The sequence below is a fragment of the Mirounga leonina genome, unplaced genomic scaffold, assembly GCF_011800145.1.
Source record: "Mirounga leonina isolate KUSES-001 unplaced genomic scaffold, KU_Mleo_1.0 Mir_178, whole genome shotgun sequence".
Classification (NCBI taxonomy): domain Eukaryota; kingdom Metazoa; phylum Chordata; class Mammalia; order Carnivora; family Phocidae; genus Mirounga; species Mirounga leonina.
In genome coordinates, this window is record NW_023270464.1 from 21,635,312 (window position 1) to 21,647,972 (window position 12,661).

At 47.7% G+C, this 12,661-nt stretch overlaps 1 protein-coding gene across 3 annotated transcripts in view; it reads right to left on the bottom strand.

Annotated features, from left to right (window-relative positions):
- NTRK3 (neurotrophic receptor tyrosine kinase 3) overlaps window positions 1–12,661 on the bottom strand; it is a 379,212-nt gene that overhangs the window by 270,361 nt on the left and 96,190 nt on the right. The gene's annotated exons all lie outside the window — the stretch shown is intronic.

Consider the following 12,661-nt stretch of genomic DNA (forward strand, 5'->3'; position numbering starts at 1 on the left):
AAATTAATCGAACCCAAGGAGGGGGTCATGGGAACCTCTGATTTACAGACAGGTTGTCAAAAGCACCAGGAAGAATCTGGATTTGGGACTGGCATCTGAAGTGGGCTCAGATGCTGTTTCTGGGTAGACAGTGGCAGAATTGAGTTCAATTGTAGGACACCCAGCTGGTGTCCCAGAATTGCTTGGTGGTGTGGGGAAAAAAAAACCCATGCATTGGAAATTGGGTGCAGAATCATTCATCATGGAGGGCTGGGGTGAGCAAGCTATCGTCTGCAGGCTAGCACTCTGTTTTTGTAAGTAGATTTTTGGAATACAGCCACACCCCTTCATGTATGTGTTGTCTGGGCCCATGTTTGAGGTGGAATAATGGTCCTCCAAAGAGGTCCATATCCTAGTCCCCAGAATCTGTGAATAGATCAACTTCCGTGACACAAGAGACCATGAGGATGAAATTAAGAGTGTGGACCTTGAGATGAGAAAATTATCCTTAATTATCCCCTGGCCCCAGGGTAATCACAAGCATCCTCAGAAGTGGAAGGGGGTGGGGACACAGAGGTCAGAGAGAGAGGAGACTAGGCGAGAAAGGAAAAGACCTGGGATGTGCTGGCTCTGAAGAAGGAGGAAGGCACCACAAGCCAAGGACTGTGCACAGCCTCTAGAAGCTGGAAAAGGCAATGAAACAAATTGTCCCCTAGAGCCTCCAGAAGGGACCCCAGCCCTGTGGACACCTGGATTTTTAGCCCAGCGAGGACCATGCTGGTTCTAAGCTACACAGTGTAAGACAAGACTTTTGTGTTTGTAAGCCACAATGTTTAGGGTAATTTGTTACAGCAGCAACAGAAAATTCATACACCCTCGGAGCCTGCATTAGAGCCACAGGGTTGAGTAGCTATCACAGAAGACAGAAACTACTTAGTATGTGGACTTTCCAGAAAAAGTGTGCCAGCATTCACCCATGGAAATATAATGGGAGCCATATACTGTTTCCCATCACCAGACTAACCCATCCCCCCACCCCCCTCCCCTCTAAAACCCTCAGTTTGTTTCTCAGAGTCCATAGTCTCTCACGGTTCATCTCCCCCTCCGATTTCCCCCCCTTCATTTTTCCCTTCCTACTATCTTCTTTTTTTTTTTTTTAACATATAATGTATTATTTGTTTCAGAGGTACAGGTCTGTGATTCAACAGTCTTACACAATTCACAGCACTCACCATAGCCCACACCCTCCCCAATGTCCATCACCCAGCTATCCCATCCCTCCCACCCCCACCACCCTAGCAACGCTCAGTTTGTTTCCTGAGATTAAGAATTCCTCATATCGGAAGGACACTATATCCTACTTAAAGGGTCTGTCCAACAAGAAGATCTAACAATTGTAAATATCTATGCCCCTAACATGGGAGCAGCCAATTATATAAGCCAATTAATAACAAAAGCAAAGAAACATATCGACAACAATACAATAATAGTGGGGAACTTTAACACCCCCCTCACTGAAATGGACAGATCATCTAAGCAAAAGATCAACAAGGAAATAAAGACTTCAAATGACACACTGGAACACATGGACTTCACAGATATATTCAGAACATTCCATCCCAAAGCAACAGAATACACATTCTTCTCTAGTGCCCATGGAACATTCTCCAGAATAGATCACATCCTAGGTCACAAATCAGGTCTCAACTGGTACCAAAAGATTGGGATCATTCCCTGCCTATTTTCAGACCACAATGCTTTGAAACTAGAACTCAATCACAAGAGGGAAGTTGGAAAGAACTCAAATATATGGAGGCAAAAGAGCATCCTACTAAAGAATGAATGGGTCAACCAGGAACTTAAAGAAGAATTTAAAAAATTCATGGAAACAAATGAAAATGAAAACACAACTATTCAAAATCTTTGGGATACAGCAAAGGCAGTCCTAAGAGGAAAGTATATAGCAATACAAGCCTTTCTCAAGAAACAAGAAAGGTCCCAAATACACAACCTAACCCTACACCTAAAGGAGCCCAAACCCAGCAGGAGAAGAGAAATAATAAAAATCAGAGCAGAAATCAATGAAATAGAAACTAAAAGAACAGTAGAACAGATCAACAAAACTAGGAGCTCGTTCTTTGAAAGAATTAACAAGATTGATAAACTCCTGGCCAGACTTATCAAAAAGAGAAGAGAAATGACCCAAATCAACAAAATCATGAATGAAAGAGGAGAGATCACAACCAACACCAAAGAAATACAAACAATTCTAAGAACATATTATGAGCAACTCTATGCCAGCAAATTAGATAATCTGGAAGAAATGGATGCATTCCTACAGATGTATCAACTACCAAAACTGAACCAGGAAGAAATAGAAAACCTGAACAGACCTATAACCACTAAGGAAATTGAAGCAGTCATCAAAAATCTCCCAACAAACAAGAGCCCAGGGCCAGATGGCTTCCCAGGGGAATTCTACCAAACATTTAAAGAAGAATTATTACCTATTCTTCTGAAACTGTTCCAAAAAATAGAAATGGAAGGAAAACTTCCAAACTCGTTTTATGAGGCCACCATTACCTTGATCCCCAAACCAGACAAAGACCCCATCAAGAAGGAGAATTACAGACCAATATCCTTGATGAACATGGATGCAAAAATTCTCACCAAAATACTAGCCAATAGGATCCAACAGTACATTAAAAGGATTATTCACCATGACCAAGTGGGATTTATCCCAGGGCTGCAAGGTTGGTTCAACATCTGCAAATCAATCAATGTGATACAATACATTAATAAAAGAAAGAACAAGAACCATATGATCTTCTCAATAGATGCAGAAAAAGCATTTGACAAAGTACAGCATCCTTTCTTGATCAAAACTCTTCAGAGTACAGGGATAGAGGGTACATACCTCAATATCATAAAAGCCATTTATGAAAAACCCACAGCGAATATCATTCTCAATGGGGAAAAACTGAGAGCTTTCCCCCTAAGGTCAGGAACGCGGCAGGGATGTCCACTATCACCACTGCTATTCAACATAGTATGAGAAGTCCTAACCACAGCAATCAGACAACAAAAAGAAATAAGAGGCATCCAAATTGGCAAAGAAGAAGTCAAACTCTCACTCTTTGCAGATGATATGATACTTTATGTGGAAAACCCCAAAGACTCCACCCCAAAACTGCTAGAACTCACACAGGAATTCAGTAAAGTGGCAGGATATAAAATCAATGAACAGAAATCAGTGGCATTCCTATACACCAACAAGACAGAAGAAAGAGAAATTAAGGGGTCGATCCCATTTACAATTGCACCCAAAACCATAAGATACCTAGGAATAAATCTAACCAAAGAGGCAAAGAATATGTACTCAGAAAACTATAAAATACTCATAAAAGAAATTGAGGAAGACAAAAAGAAATGGAAAAACGTTCCATGCTCATGGATTGGAAGAACAAATATTGTGAAGATGTCAATGCTACCTAGAGCAATCTACACATTCAATGCAATCCCTATCAAAATACCATCCACTTCTTTCAAAGAAATGGAACAAATAATCCTAAAATTTGTATGGAACCAGAAAAGACCCCGCATAGCCAGAGGAATGTTGAAAAAGAAAAGCAAAGCTGGCAGCATCACAATTCTGGACTTCCAGCTCTATTACAAAGTTGTCATCATCAAGACAGTATGGTACTGGCACAAAAACAGACACATAGATCAATGGAACAGAATAAAGAGCCCAGAAATGGACCCTCAACTCCATGGTCAACTCATCTTTGACAAAGCAGGAAAGAATGTCCAGTGGAAAAAAGACAGTCTCTTCGATGAATGGTGTTGGGAAAATTGGACAGCCACATGCAGAAGAATGAAACTGGACCATTTCCTTACACCACACACAAAAATAGACTCCAAACGTTTGAGAGACCTAAATGTGAGACAGGAGTCCATCAAAATCCTAAAGGAGAACACAGGCAGCAACCTCTTCGACCTCAGCTGCAGCAACTTCTTCCTAGAAACATCGCCAAAGCAGGGAAGCAAGGGCAAAAATGAACTATTGGGACTTCATCAAGATAAAAAGCTTTTGCACAGCAAAAGAAACAGTCAACAAAATCAAAAGAGAACCGACAGAATGGAAGAAGATACTTGCAAATTACGTATCAGATAAAGGTCTTGTGTCCAAAATCTATAAAGAACTTATTAAACTCAACACCCAAAGAACAAATGATCCAATCAAGAAATGGGCAGAAGACATGAACAGACATTTTTCCAAAGAAGACATCCAAATGGCCAACAGACACATGAAAAAGTGCTCAGCATCCCTCTGCATCAGGGAAATCCAAATCAAAACCTCAATCCTCAATGAGATACCACCTCACACCAGTCAGAATGGCTAAAATTAACAAGTCAGGAAACGACAGATGTTGGCGGGGATGCGGAGAAAGGGGAACCCTCCTACACTGTTGGTGGGAATGCAAGCTGGTGCAGCCACTCTGGAAAACAGTATGGAGGTTCCTCAAAAAGTTGAAAATAGAGCTACCACACAATCCAGCAATTGCACTACTGGGCATTTACCCCAAAGATACAAAAGTAGGGATCCGAAGGGGTACGTGCACCCCGATGTTTATAGCAGCAATGTCCACAATAGCCAAACTGTGGAAAGAGCCAAGATGTCCATCGATAGATGAATGGCTAAAGAAGATGTGGTATATATATACAATGGAATATTATGCAGCCATCAAAAGGAATGAAATCTTGCCATTTGCAATGATGTGGATGGAACTGGAGGGTATTATGCTGAGCGAAATAAGTCAATCAGAGAAAGACATGTATCATATGACCTCACTGATACGAGGAATTCTTAATCTCAGGAAACAAACTGAGGGTTGCTGGAGTGGTGGGGGTGGAAGGGATGGGGTGGCTGGGTGATAGACACTGGGGAGGGTATGTACTATGGTGAGCGCTGTGAATTGTGTAAGACTGTTGAATCACAGACCTGTACCTCTGAAACAAATAATACATTATATTAAAAAAAAGAAGAAGAAGAAGAAGAAGAGAGCAGGAGGGGAAGAATGAAGGGGGGGAAACCGGAGGGGGAGACGAACCATGAGAGACTATGGACTCTGAGAAACAAACTGAGGGTTCTAGAGGGGAGGGGGGTGGGGCATGGGTTAGCCTGGTGATGGGTATTAAAGAGGGCATGTTCTGCATGGAGCACTGGGTGTTATCCGCAAACCATGAATCATGGAACACTACAGCAAAAACTAATGATGTAATGTATGGTGATTAACATAACATAATAATAATAAAAAAAAGAATTCCTCATATCAGTGAGATCATGATACATGTCTTTCTCTGATTGACTTATTTCACTCAGCATAATACTCTCCAGTTCCATCCACGTCGTTCTAATGCAAATTTTCTAGTGGTCACATTTTGAAAAGTGAAAAGAAAGAGATGAAAGTAGTTGTATTCATACTTATACTTAACTCAGTAAATATAAAGTGTCAACCATTTATGTGATCAATCTGACAAATGCTAACGAGATAATTCATGTTCTTGTGTGTGCGTGCTCCATCTTTGAAATCCACGCGTACTTTACACTCACACATCTCCATTGGGACTGGCCACATTTCAAGGGCTTAAGAGCCATGGACGGCAGCTCTCGACCATCTGTACAAGCCAGGCACTGACTGGGGTCCTCAGTGGACAGGAATCGCCAACAGGTGGAAAAGCAGAACCGTAAGTTCTCCAAAGGGCACTGTCCTCTCTCCAGGTGCCAATCCGTCCCAGAACCCAGCAGCCACGTGGCTTGCCGTGTGGAAAGGAATCACTCCGGTCGTCCCCAACCACATGGCAACACCACTGGGAAGCTGCCAGCATCCTCCCAAGCTGGAGAAACTCAGGACAGGCAAGGAAAGAGGAATGCTGAGGAGATGGAGAAGGAGGGTGGCCCCACACATGAGACACCAGACTTGGGCGTGATCGCTGGACATTCAGAATGCTCGGCCCACCTAATCAAGTCCAGGCTCCACCTTGAAGTTCCAGTCTTTACACATGATGACCACAACCCCCCGTTTGCACGTCCTCCCATCACCACCCACCTCCCTCCCCATAACTAACCCTAAAGACGCCCCACCCCGCCATGAACAGAGTGGGATCACCGAGCTGGTGGTACTCTCACAGCCTCCTGGCACTTCTCCATCTCCACATCACAGCCCCCGGTGCCCTCTACCCATTCACGCTCTTGCTCCTTGTACTACAGGCACAGTTCAGATGGTCCTAAGTATGGCCAGTGCCACCCACTCCGGAACCTTCTTGCCCTCCTCTTCTTCCCATGCATTTTGCCTGGGCCCACGTGTCAGACTGCCGGCTTTAACGGACTGCTCTGCAGATGTTGGAGAATCACTTCTTTTCAGCTGGAGAGCCCTTACAGCCCCCAGAGCATAGTAAGTGCTCAATAAATGTACAGCAGGTTCAACTGAGTTGAACTTCGGCATCAGACGGGACTGGGCGCCGGTCCTACCTCTGCTGCTTCCATGCTCTGTGACCCGGGGACGTTCCCCGACCTCTCTGCCCCTGTGTACACGGGGGATACGGACAGGGCCTGTCCCTTCGAGTGGCGGTGAGGATTAAACGGGCTGTGTTGAACGAGGCACAGAAAGCAGATGGCACAAGGCCTGGTCTTTGATAAACACAATCTATCATTGTTCAAGCACGGCAGTGGCTCTCCTCTTCTCTGCCCATCTCCAGTCAAGAGAAGCTACAACAGGCCCAAGCCATGCACACAAGTGCTACAGGCCCAAGCCATGACCCCCTGAACTCGGGCATCAACAAAATCTCCGTTCAACAAAAGAACACAGAAATCCATTTTAATGAGACAACAAGTAGCATCTACCCCGCCAGAGATGCGCTGGGACCTGAACTCTGGCCGAGCTCAGCCCACTGCCCACATGCCTGGGCAGAGCCTGAGGGCCCCACAGGTCAAGGGAAGATGGAGCCCTCACCGTGAAGCCTGGGGGCCAGAGATCTGGTCGCAGGGCTCATGAAAAGGTCTTAATGTTAGCTCTGAACCTTCATGCAGTCTGCCTCTTGCCAGACCTTGAGTGTTATTGAGACTATTCTGAGGGGTTTTGCTCCTTGGGAGTTTCTTTCCAGACAAATTAACCAAAAGCTAATTGCCCTGAAGCAGGAGAGCTTTCTCTGGAGCCCCGAGGCGGGGGGTGGGGGGGGGTGGTAACCTGACAGACAGAGGGCATTCCTACCAGAGGGCCCCCTCCGGGGCAGAGCAGGCCGGGCCAGTTCGGGAAGCCACGGCCCCCAACAGAGGCTCTGGTACATGAACAGCGAGGCGGGGACATTCATGCTTCACTCGAGCGCTGTGGTGACAAGAGAAAAACAAAGACACAGAGAGAGCATCTGTGGGACAAACAAAAAAGTAACTAGAAGCAAAGCAGGGGCTACTGAGGGAGGAGGGAAGCCTTGGTGAGCCCGGCTCTGGCCCCCTAGGGGCTGGTGAGGGAAACGCCGAGCATGATGTCAGGACCGGGGAACCTGAGTCCTGGGAGGCTGGCAGGGAGAAGGGTGGGCAGGAGCAGGAGGGCCACCCCGCTCTTCGAGATGCGCAAAGCACGCTCCTGCTGGTTATCTTTTAACTACACCAGGCACCAAAGATCTCTGTTCTCAGATCTACTCTTGGGATCAATGGCTCTCCCCAAATCAACAAAATTATGAGCAGAAAGCTGCTTTGGCCTGTTTATAAAGGAACATGATTAGGCCAACACTGCATCTGATCCCTCCTTCATGATGAGTGTTTGGAAGGCGCCCAGGCCAAGGGTGGGTTTGGGGTTAGCATCTAGGGCGCGGGTTCTCCAACTCTGGGGATCAGCATCACTTGGAGGCTGATAAGACCCAGACAACCAGGCTCCACCCCCCAGAGTTTCTGATTCAGGGTCTGGCCTGGGATTTGCATTGCTAAGCAGTTCCCAGGGGAGACTGATGTTGCCGGGCTGTAGTGAAATTCTGTCTTCCCAACTTCCCAAGTTGACTTCACCTCCTATCAACTCCTTCTGTCCTGAAAACCTGGATGATCATACATGTAGGTGACAATAAAACAGCCATGTGTCCAGATGTAAGGAGACGCCGTGTGAAGAGCTGAGGAACCTCCTGCAAAAGCTCCTGGGGACAGATGCTCTTGTCAATAACTAGAAAGGGGACTTAGCGTCCCTGTCTGAAGCTGGATGGAGGACTGACAAGTGCAAGGTACCGCTAGGCAGTCAGGAGAAGGACTGGAACGGTGTCAGAAACTCACTAAACTGAGCAGATTGGGACCCTGCTCGGCTGCCCAATGGAAGGGGTCTCCTTGAGGCCAGAGGACGCACCAAGAAGCAGAGACTTTAGCCCAGAACCTGAGGTATTTTCCTAGGAGCCTGGAGTCTGGTGTCATTCCCTAGGATGAAAGGGCCAACAGAGGCCACTCTGTCCGGAGCTGGCTTTGTGGACAGCTGCCTAACAGCTTTGGGGGGACCTTTGACCCAGAGCCCCTCAGCCCTCCCTGTCCTCCCCCTTCCCGACCAGCACCTGTGTGTGAATTTCAAGAGCTGCTGCTGACTGCTATCTGCTTCCCTTCCAGCAGAGCTAGGAGACATGTGGATGACACCATCGCTTGGGGCCTTCTCATCCGCGGCATTGGCCAGGAGACCGGGTCATGGAGACCACGTGAGGAAGTGGGTACCAGGTTAGTTTCTGAGGCGGAATGTATGGGCATCAGGCATTGCAGGGAGAGCCCAGGCAAGGCAGCGTGGTGGAGAGCTCATTCTCTCCCCTCTGTACTGCTCTGGGGGGCCGCATCCCATGGGGCAGGCAGGAATTTCCCAAGTGTGGTCCCCAGCCCAGCAGCATCAGCATCCCCAGGGACTCATTAGAAATACACCTTCTCGGGGCCCCAGCCCAGACGTGCTGAATCAGAACCTCTTGGGGCGAGCCCCGCACCCTGTGTTGTATCAGACCCTCTGGCGATACTGAGAAGCATTGGCCCAGGGGCAAAGAGCACAGACTTTGGAGCCAGACCGACAAGCTAGACTCTCGGCTCTGGCCCTCTTGGATTGCGTGATCCTCCCACCCTCCCGACCTCCAGAGAACGTTACAGAACTTCTCCGGGTCCGTCTCTTCCTTCTGACCCCAGAAGTCCTAACAGCATCTGCCTTACGGGACAGTTCCAAGGAGGAAGAGGAATTAATGCATGTCAAGCTCCCGACACAGTGCCTGGCACACAGTAGGTACCCAACGCATGGCCACTGGGGTACTGCATATGGTAGTAATGACAGCAGCTAACACACAGCGATTTACTCTGGGCCAGCTCTCTTGAAAGGTTTTACATACAAGAGCTCACTTAAACAGTCCAACAGCTCCATGATGTGCCACCACCACCACCCTCATCATCATTTCCACTAAAGGGAAGAATTGAACCCCCACAGCCTGAACACAGTCCGTGTTCCTTACCACCTACCAGTGGTAACAGGAGGAGGCATGTTACTGGGGTTCCATATCTGTGCTGCCCATGACCCCTACCTTCCTGTGACCCACTAGGACAAAAATCTTACCATGCTTAAGCCGAATTTGGAAAACCTTCCCCACCTGCAGGTCTGGCAAGACTGAAATTCCTGGTCTCTGAAAGGGGGAATCGAAACAGATTTCCCACTGTGTCCCCTGGTCTAATGGGGACCATAGGTAAAGCCAAAAAGGATGGAGATCTACCTGCTAGCACCGAGGGGGCCCACCGGGGGAGAGTCCTCGTCCAGCGATGTATCCCCCCTCTCCTGCAGACCAAACCACAGGCAGGGAGGGGTCTGGTGGGGTCAGACATAAAACAAAATGCCCAGGGGAGGAGCACCCTACAGCACATCTCCAGGAGGCACTCGGGCAGGAGATCTGAGGCAGAACAAACATGCTGAGCCGCCACCGAGTGGAGCCTAGTCAGCCTTTCAGCGTGACTGCCTCGTGCTGGGGGCCTGGGGAGCACTGCTTCCCGCCTCTGCCCTGCCCTCAAGCCACTGAGGACCTGCCTCTGCATACAGCACACTTCAGAAGCCCAAGCTTCTAAATGAAATAAAATGTAATTTACTAAAAAAAAAAAAGAAAAGAAAGAAACAGCAGACAAGATGGAAGCACAAAAAAGAAATAATAGGGCTCTGTGTCCGTATCAAACACTTGTCCCTGTGACGAACCAGCATCCCCTGGGACTAAGAATTCTACATAAGACTCTGCCCCAAGCCAAGTCTCTCCCAGAGCCTCCCAAGCACCAGCACCATAGCAAACAAGAACAGAAAGCTTCCAGGAGGTTCTATCCTTGCGTGGCCCCTTTCTGGCTATATAGTTCTTGGAAAGCTCTCTTCAGGACTCTGAGCCTCCTCTCTCTTCTGAAATGCGAGCAAAATTTCTAGCACAATTAGATGGTGGGAATCTAATAAAATAGTACACGCAGACACCCCGCACGGTGCCTGTCCTATGCGGGCACTCCACAGAAACGGGTTTTTATTACCAGTGGAAACTCGGAAAGAACAAAGATGGTGAGACATCACAACTATTAACGAGATAACTAAAGGGGGGGCCCCCACCAGGGGAAGGGGAGGGACGAGGGGCGGGGCCCACGCTCAAGTTCCCAAACCCTCTGTGGCATCGCCACAGGAACAACAAAACAAGGAAACTCGCACCCGACAACGTGCTCGGTAGACGCTGCTAAATGGTTTCCAATTAATTAACTGATTATATGATAGAACAGAAGGGGATTCGAAAGAGCGCTGTTGACCTTTAAGAATAATTAATATATCAGGATAGCAAACTCATCCAAGGAAAATAATGAGGAATGTTTTAATATTACACTCAAAAGCTCTGGATGGGGAGGCAGATGGGCCTTTCCTAAGCAACGTCCCGGCTCCCTCCACCTCCTCCGGCTTCTTGTCTACCCACCACCTCCCACCCAGCCTCTTCCTCCTGATCCTGAGACCTCTGGCCTCCACCTCTGCACACCAGCACTGCTGCTCCCGCCCAGTCCTGCAGCTGCTTTGTTTGCCCACGGAACGATAGCAAAATAAGGAGGGCCGGGTGAAAGGCTCCCCGCATGGGAGGGGTATGCTGAGAGGGGCACATCAGCTCCCCCTTCACCGTCCGCGTGGGTACCTGGAAGCCTCTCTCCCCACTGAGTGCCCTTCCCAGGTCAGCACTCCAGACAGGGAGTAGGTGCCCCTCCTCCTGGCCCCTGGCTCCTGGCTCACATGGCAATTCCATCGTCACAGCCCCTAATGGAATATATGGTTCTCTATCTGATGGCGAGCAGTTCATATGATCTATGAGGTCATGGGCCCATCTATCTTAGTCTCAATTCTATTGTTCCCAACATCCAGCAACATGGTGTTGTTGAGTTGATCTGGAGAGGGTTTTCTGCCATGAACGGACTTCCTTGACACTCTGGATCCTCCCAGAATTTCGGGCAAATGCCACCAGGACTCCATGAAATATCCTTCATTCAAAAAGCCTTCCTGACTGCCACCTCCTGAGTTTTCCCACTCCCAGGGTCCCAGAGAAGTCTGTCCAATCCTCTAGGTTAGCACTTGTCATGCTCTCAGAGAGTCGGTCAACAGTCTGGCTTCCTATTAGCCAGGGGACCCCCCCAAGAGTAAAAACAGGGCTTTTCTTGATCTCTTTGTATCCCCAATACAAGCAAAATACCTAGTATACAGTAGGTACCCAGGAAATATTAGGTGAAGGATCCCAAGGATAAATGGAAGTTCATTGACTAAAACCTCCACTCCCCTTAGATAGCTCCAAGGATACGAGATCCATTCATTCAACAAGTACTGATGACGGGTGACCACACATCCCCATCTGCCCAAACAGCCCCGGTCACGTCTGTTGTCCCAGAATCCCATTCCATTAGTTAGCTCCCTTTCACTCTCAAAAGTGTCCCAGTTCGGGGGCATCTGGGTGACTCAGTTGCTTGAGCGTCTGACTCTTGGTTTCGGCTCAGGTCGTGATCTCAGAGTTGTGGGATCAAGCCCCGCATCAGGCTCCGTGCTCAGTGCAGAGTGTGCTGGAGATTCTCTCTCTCCCTCTCCCTCTGTCCCTTCCCCAACACCCGCACTCTCCAAATAATATAAAACAAATAAATAAATAAGTAAAATCTTCTTTAAAAAAAGTGTCCTAGTTTGGACAATAATTTTACTGAATTCATACTATGCACTATGCACGCTTCAGCTGTTGGTTTATAGCACAGAACAATAGAGCTAGGCATATCCTCTAAACAAAGTAAGTTTTAGTATCATCCCAGCTTTTACTATATTGAAAGGCAACCTCCACCCCCTCAATCATTCAACCCACACTAATCTGGTACGTAGTCCATGCCAGGCAATGCTAGGCACCGGCGCATGAAGTGAATGAGACATGTTCTCCCATGGAAACCGTTCAACTGCCTACGTTTCCAGAAGAATCTGGGGAAGGGGATCTGTCTGAAAGGTTTGCATGTGGCTCAGAATCTGAATGTTCCTTATGGTCTTTAATCCTTGCTGGCCCCACAGAATGGTGGGGTGCGGTCGGCTTGGCCACAGTCCCCATATCCATGCATGTCTGCTGGTCCAGCGTAGGTATCCTTGCTCTAAAATATCTTGTTTTTATTTTTTTA